The sequence below is a fragment of the Colobus angolensis genome, unplaced genomic scaffold, assembly GCF_000951035.1.
Source record: "Colobus angolensis palliatus isolate OR3802 unplaced genomic scaffold, Cang.pa_1.0 Scaffold204, whole genome shotgun sequence".
Taxonomy (NCBI): Eukaryota; Metazoa; Chordata; class Mammalia; order Primates; family Cercopithecidae; genus Colobus; species Colobus angolensis.
Genome location: NW_012115200.1, coordinates 3,994,265 through 4,002,239, shown reverse-complemented (window position 1 = coordinate 4,002,239; position 7,975 = coordinate 3,994,265). Strand labels below are relative to the sequence as shown.

The window sequence follows — 7,975 nt, the reverse complement described above, 5'->3', positions numbered from 1 at the left end:
ACTGATCCCCACCACCCACCGATGCCGCACACTGATCCCCACCACCCACCGATGCCGCTCACTGATCCCCACCACCCAGCACAGCCACCGATCGTGGAGCCTGAGCTCTGGTCTGAAAGTACTCCTCAAATTCAAGGTGAAACAGGCACCAGCATGAAAGTCCAAAGAGGGGGTGGCAGGGCTCCCCTCGAGATGGCATGGAGGCCCTCCTGCCCTCCCACCTCCCATCATAGGAGGTTCCTCTGCTGGGTCACCCAGCACAGTAGTGGCCAGCCACCGGGGCCACCGAGCATGTGAAGTGTGTGACTGAAGAACTGAATTTTAGATTCTACTTTATCTGCATTAATTTTAATTTAAACAGCCATGCAGAACAGGTAGCTTCACAGCCTAGGCCTCTTGGGAAACCCTTGAACATCCCAGAAGGCACTGGGAGGAGGCTGACAGAGTCGAGTCCAAGATCCACAAAGCAAAGCGCTTCAGGCAGTGGCGGGGGAATGGCAGCCACCAGGGCAGGGCACCAGCCATTCCGTTCCCAGCAGTAGCCACAGGCCTGGCAACATCGGGGGCAGACGGTGGACAGGGGCTGGTGTTCTTGGTGCTCACGGGCTGGTGGAGAAGGAACACACGTCAGGGAAGACCCTGTCTCCACCACGCCCTGAGGTCTGCCGAGGAGATGAAAGCAGATGGGAATCTGGAGTTCACTGCGGGGAGGGTCCAGCACGGCGCACTCCCTCCATCTAACACGGAGCGCACACGGCGCACCCCCTCCATCTAACACGGAGCGCACACGGCGCACCCCCTCCATCTAACACGGAGCGCACACGGCGCACCCCTCCATCTAACACGGAGCGCACACGGCGCACCCCCTCCATCTAACACGGAGCGCACAGAGATCAGAGGCTCTCCCTTTGACCCCACCTCCCCACTGGCCACCGTGCCCCGTGGCTCCCCCAGTATGCGCACATGCCGGACAACAGCTGCCCAAATGCTCTCTGCAAGCTCACCGCCGCCTCCACAGGCAAACTCTACAGACACTCGCCCTTCATCTCACCTGGCCTTGGTGGCACCTGGCAGCACAGTGGCCCCTGCAGCCCCATCTCCTTCTCCCCGTCTCCCTCTAGCACAGCGTCCCCCCAGGTCCCTCCTGGGCAGGGCTCCAGGGCTGTGAATCCCCAGGTGTGAGGCCCTCCTTTGCCGGCCCCACCTCACGTGCTCTCTGCCCCTCCCCAAGTGCTCCCACCCACGCTCAAGAAGGGAAATCCCAAGCCCCACACGCTGACGGGAGCGGTGCTGAAGCCAGCCAGCCCTTCCCACACACTGCGTTCTTCCCTGCGCTCCGGATCCACCACTGCGGTAAGAAGCACCCCAGCACACAGACTGTGAATCCTCTGAATGTATGTTTTCCTCACTCTGGCTGTTTTAAAGTTTTTCTCTTTGTCATCAATATTCTGAAGCTTCAATGCCATGCAGGTACAGGTTTATTTTTACATATCCTGCTCTGTATCCAAATTGTGCTCGGGAATTAAATTTCTAAAAATTTTCCCTTATCACTTCCACCACTGCTCCCCATTGCTTCTTTCTGGAATTTATTTTGGGTGTATCTGAGCCTCTTAATAGTCTTTATGTCTTTTAACTGATCTTTCTTATAAAAATAAAAAACATACAAACAACCAAACAAACACAAATCTTTGTCTGTCTTGGCTATGTTTAGATGAACTCCTTGATGACATTGTCTAAATCTCTGATTCTCTCTTTGACCACATCTAGTCTAGAATGTGTTCTGTAATTTCTAATGCAGAATGTTTAATGTTTCTACAGGCTCTTCTTCATATTCCCTTTTCTTGCTTTATTTCTGTTTTAATTGAGTAACATTTTTAATGAACCCTATCTTTCACTTACCACTTTGAGCAATTTAAACATACTTAGAGTCTGCCAGCTTTTCCCACGAAATCAACTTTATTTGGGGTGAATCTGTATTCTGGTGTCTGCTCGTCTCATAGATGTTCTTGGTTTGCAGCGTCCTGGAGAGTGAGAGACGCCCCCTCCTCACCTGTGCAGTTCCATGGCTGCCCCACCCAGCATCATAAAAGGTCTGAGCTCTCTGCTCCCCAGTGATACTGAGGCACCTACAGATGCACCCTCAGGGTCCACAGGTGGCTCTGAGCTTCCTCCTTCTAGGGCTGGTCCTTCTTCCCTCACCTGTAAAGTCCCAGGCCCCAGGTAAGCAGACTTTTAAAGAAGTAATAGGCTTTATTTTTCAGAGCAGCTTTAGGCTTCCAGAAGAATTGAGCAGAAGGTACAGAGACCTCCTGTACACTCCTCCCGGCCTGGCCATGCACTTGGAGCCAGGCTGTGGCTCTACTTGTTGAGGAGGAGGATCTGTCCTCACACCACGAGCTGGCCCTGGTACTGAGCCTACATCCCTTGCCGTGCTCAGGCCGCCCTGCTTGCCAAACAACAGGGGCTGCTCCAAAGCTCCTGGAGGCTGGCCAAGGCTTCCCCAGGCTACTGGTCTGGCTGCTGTGCGGCGCCATGCCCAGACGACCCAGGGAGCTCTATGGCGGGGTGGCAGGCTCCCTGCATGCTGCACCAGACGCTTGTCTCTGATTCCAAACGTGTCTGCCTCCTCTCTGAGGGAGGCCATTTGCCCTGGGGAGCCTCTGTGTTCATTTCCCGTAGGTAACTGTGTCTGCGATGGAAACACATAGGTGGGAAGCTGAGCTGTGGGGAGAAGTGGGTGCTGCTGATGCCCCAGAGCGGGCTCCACGCTCCCGCCGACAGTGCAGCTGTCACCGACAGCACAGTGTGCTCCTGCCGACAGCTGGCTGGGACACCCCCTGATGCTTGCACTCTCTCCCCTTCACTCAGCCTGCACTCCAGACAAGCTGCCTATCACCTGTCTAGACACCCTTCCTCCACCTTCACTCAGCCTGCACTCCAGACAAGCCGCCTGTCACCTCTCTAGACGCCCTTCCTCCATCTTCCACACATCCAAATCCAGCCTGCGCTTTCCGGAGAGACCGCCTACCTGGAACAGCCACCACCCACCCCCCACAGCCCAGCCACGCACAAGATCCACACCAGCAGCATCCAGGGCCTCAAGGCAGTGGGTAAGACAGGACTGCGGGCTGCCGGGTTCAAGTCCCAGCTGTGAGGCCTCGGGCACAAGGACGGGAGGACAGAGCCCATGTTGCCGGGCAGCTGCGAGGGTGTGGCTCTGTGCATCAGCAGTTGCTGTGGGCTGGCACCCAATACACAGGCACACACCCAACCCTCAGGCTGACCAGAAAGGGAAACTGAGGCTCAGAGGTTAAGAACTGCACCTATGGTCCCTTGGCAGATTTAGGCCACAGTCACTGGGCCCAAGGCTGGGCTCTCATCCCACGGGGGCTGCCATGGGAGAAGGCTGGACGTGTGACTGGTGACAAATCTACAGTAAATAGGTGAGGCCCCTCTACTAGTGACAGTGGGAGGCAGGCATCTTTCCAGGAGAAAAGGCACCGTCCCTGCAGGCCAAGGCATCTCCATACACAAATACTCCCCTAGAGCACCAGCGGCTCATCTTCTGTGCCTCGACACCTCCTGTCTGCGGGGGACTGGGTGGCCTGACGTGTTTCGGGAACCGGACGCGGCAGAGGTCAGGCCGAGCCTTCAGAACCCATGCGGGTGAAGCTGCGTGTGTGGGGGTGAAGCCATGCGTGTGTGTGGGCGAAGCTGTGTGCGTTTGTGTGTGTGCAGGGGTGAAGCTGCGCGTGTGGCGTGTGTGAGGCCGCACGTGTGTGTGTGGGTGAAGTCGTGTGTGTGGGGATGAAGCCACGTGTGTGTGTGGGTGAAGCTCCGTGTGTGGGTGTGGGGTGAAGCCATGTGTGTGTGGGGGTTGAAGTTGCGTGTGTGTGGGGGATGAAGCCATGTGTGTGGGGTGGGTGAAGCTGCGTGTGTGTGGGGGGGGTGAAGCCACGTGTGTAGGGGGGTGAAGCCACTTGTGTGTGGGGGTGAAGCTGCGTGTGTTTCACCCACACACACCTGTGTAAACGTGAGCCCCAGCTCACCCCAAGCATCCCACAGCCCACTTCCTGGGCACAGGCACTGTCCAAATCCCCCGCTGGGACAGCTCATGAGGCTGGGGTCTCCGTCCCGCTGGTTGGAGCCAGAGCCCCAGAGTGCTGGAGCTGGAGACCCAGAGTACATGATGGAATGAGACAGCAAAGGTGCTCTGTGGCACGCAGAGGCAGGCACTTCCCACGTGCGGCAGAGCTGTGCCCAGGCACTGCCTATCCTGCTTCCAGACAGGCAGTAGGACCCGGGACACAGGGACACAGCACCTCCCTGCACGCACGCCTCTGAATTGACAGGTACGGCAGAAACCCCAAACTGAGCACACCCAGGTTTTTACCTAGAATTTGCTATAACCATCAACAGTTTTACTTCCATTAAAAATGGAAGGCATTTGTAAATTTTTGAACCAAAATTAATTATTCTTCTCCTGAGTTTTCAATTATTTGTGTTAATTAGGGTGTGTGTTTGTGTGTCTTGAATCTATGTGCACGTGTGTACCTCTTGTTTTTTTTTAGATTTTTAAGTTTTCCACAGTAATGGGGAATTTTTTTCAACATTAATTATCCATAGACTGAACAAATGAAACGAAAAACAATGTTATTTTTGAATAATATAAATTGGTAATAACTGTAACTTTAGGATTCTAATTTAAGATTTTAAAATAAATTGCAAATGAATCTCAGAAAATTCAACAGTATATTATCATAACCAACTATTTTCTACAGTATTTGTAGAAAATAAGTTCCTTTTGAGGTAAGCTCATCAGAGCAGCTACAACTGTGCTAAGACTGGGTTTCTAGGGATTTCACAGCAGGAACACATGAAGCCACAGCCCACAGTGTCCTGACACTTCCATGGCCCGTGGCTACAGGTACGGTCACATCCTTGGGTTTAGGGTGGGATGCGCGGTGCGGGGAGCGTCCTCACAGAGAGCGTCCCACGCACCCTTTAGTGGCCCCGCCGGCACTCAGGACAGGCACTGCCCTCATCTCCCCAGCGAGGAAACTGGGGCCTGAACCCGCCAGCTCTTTGGAGAAAAAACCAGAACTGGAACCACCGCCCCAGTTCCTGCACTGAACTCCCCACTTCCTGACGCCTCACTCCCCTTGCTGGCCCAGCCCCAAGCATGCAGCCAGGGCTGGGGTGGGGTGGCCCAAGAGGAAGGAGGTCCCCAGAGTCATCAGCAGGTTCAGGGGCCCCTCCCAGAGGCCACGCCCCCACGGGCACACCTGAGCACCCCAGCCTGAGGTAGACACACCCCACACCCAACACCATCTTCCGGAGCAGGGCCAGGACGTGCTGGGAGGCAGAGACGGGCATCCTGGGGCCTCAGCCACCGCTCGCATGCTCAGCACTCAGGAAGACCCCAGAAGCTTCTGGATGTATATACTTGTTGCTCAGGCCACGGCAAATAGAAGCAGAGGGTGTATGGCCAGGGCTGGGGGTCTCCTCCATCCCAGGGTGTATGCGGGATCACCGGCCACCTGCAAAGCCCTCGCTCCGGGAGCCCTCAGGAGCCTGCAGATGGGACGGCCGTGGCCCCGCTCTCCTGAGGTGGCCGCCCCCCGGCCCATGTGGGTTCCTCTACTCCCAGGGAGGTTTTCACCTCAGAAATGACAGCACATCACGTGGGGGTGGGGCACATCCTTCACCTGACGACATGAAGTCTCTCTCAGGCCCATTAATAGGGTTCCTTCAGCCGGCAGATGGATAGCGGCTCCAGCCGGTTTCATCCACTAAAAGACGGCATAAATCGCCATGGAGAAAAGAGAGGCTGCGGGGAGGTTATCACCACACAGCCCTCACGCCGAAGGCCCGTTCAGAGCATTAGTGGAATTAATTCATCTTTCATAAGAGCTTGCAGCCGGCCCTGTGATCTATGGTAACAACCAATTTCTCACTACGGGCAAAAGGAAAAAAATGACTCGCCCTGATCAACTACACAAATCTGCTTTTTAAAAATGGCCTCACATTATCTGGAGTGTGGCTCCCAGAGGCATCATTTGAAATTCATACCAAGCCAAAAGCATCCATAAATCAGCAGAGAAAGTTTTGTTAGTTTCTGCCGCGGCCGTAATTACCCGAGACTGCATTATACCCCCATCAAGGTAATTACATTTAGATTACCCTTAAGTGACGGTAATAAAAGAAAGAGAAATCAGCCTGAAACTAGTTCCTTCCTCCAAAATGTGTCCACACAGCAAGAGGTCGGGCGCAGAGGCACAGAGGGAGGCGCGGGCCCGGTCGGGCTGCCAGGCCGGGACCCCCATGGCTCCCCGGACCCTTCCCTCCTCCTTCCTCCCTCCAGCAGGGACACGGGGTGCCACACAGCCTCTGTGGGGTTAAAAACCCACACTACGGACAGAACATTAGAAGCTGATAGTTTTTTAAATAAGAGTTTCCTTTTGTTAATTTACCAGGGAAGAGAAAACGTCGGAAAACCTTTGCAGACCATCAAACACATGGGTCCCGCGAGGACCCACAGGGAGGCCTTGGCCCAGGGCAGGGGCTGGCCCCGTCCCAGCACCAGCAGCCACGAGGGTCTGCCGAGCCGCTGACCACCAGGCCGCGGACAGCAACACGCTGCTCTCCCAGGGCAGAGACGGGTCCACACAAAGAGGCTCGGCGCCTTTTCCTCCCAGGGATCGTCTGCCTTCCAGAATCTGCCTTCTCCTCTGCCCGTGGACACAACACTGCGGCCCCTGCAGCCAGGTCCACGGCAGGCGGGAAGGGGCTGGACCCAGGCTGGGGGCTGGAGTTTCTACACAAACCGGGGCTGAGGCTGCTCTTCCTGGGGGAGGGGCAGCCCCCATGCTACGCCCTCCACAGACCCACGCCAGCAGGCCCCTAGCATCACAGAGGACTCAGAGTACTGGTGTCAGGGACCGAGGCCAGGGCCCACACTCAGACCCCTGCCGGGGCACCCACCCTCCAAAGGGTGGCAGAGTCATAGCAGAGGCCCCCAGACCTTGCCCAACTTCAGCCTGGGCCCGGCCTCGGTCCCCGCTTGCTGAGTCCAGGAGAGAAGCCTGAGGGGTGGGTGCAAGAAGGAGGTTCCGCTGGCCGGAGCGGCAGGGCTACTTCAGGGCAGGGCTGAGGTACAGAAGGGTCAGGAGCCTGTGTGGCTGCCTGGGAGGACCCTAGAGTGTCTGTTCCTTGCTGAGGGCCCGCTGCCCCTGAGCTTCCCACCCTGGCAGACCATGTGGCCCCTGGCCCCTCGCGACTTACCTCGGCCCTCATCCCTAGGGACTATGGGGCCCCCCGTGAGCTCTCCTACCCCATCAAGGGTGGACAGGACCCAGTGAATGGACACCTGGTGGAGGGGACAGCACAGCAGCACCCAGTCCAGCCACGGCCCTGGACAGCAATGCAGTCACATGTGTCCCGAGACAAGGTGCTGGGTCAACAGCCCCTGCCTGGACCAGCCCGGTCGCCCACAGCTGCTCTCCTCATGCCATCAAGTAGCAGCACACGGCCCCGCCCAGCCCAGGCCCCCCCAGCACCTATGCTTCCCACAAAGGGCCCTGAGTCTGTCTCTGCTCACTCTGAGATGAGAGCCTTGACTGAGCAAGAGAGGCCAGAGTTCAGCTCACAGGCTCTCCAAGGGAACCACAGCTGCCACCCTGCCCTTCCAATGGGCCTGCACCACAGGCGGCCCCTTCAGGGAGGCTATCATGACCCAGGGACGCGCCTGTGCATGGAGAAGGCCACGGAGCTTCCTTGTGCATCCTTTTCCAACCGCAGGACACCTGGAGCAGAGGGAGGCAAGCGGGTGGTGCCGGAAGCAGGACCGAGGACGGGAGGCTGGCCCACTGACACGGTGTCCTTGGCCTAGGGAAGATGGATGAGGAGGCCGAGCCATAGGGTGACAGGAGCGCCCCATCCTTCACTGGGCGGCCACAGTCCCTCACTCAAGGTG

At 56.8% G+C, this 7,975-nt stretch overlaps 1 protein-coding gene across 1 annotated transcript in view; it reads right to left on the bottom strand.

Annotated features, from left to right (window-relative positions):
- INPP5A (inositol polyphosphate-5-phosphatase, 40kDa) overlaps nt 1-7,975 on the bottom strand; it is a 128,354-nt gene that overhangs the window by 67,461 nt on the left and 52,918 nt on the right. The gene's annotated exons all lie outside the window — the stretch shown is intronic.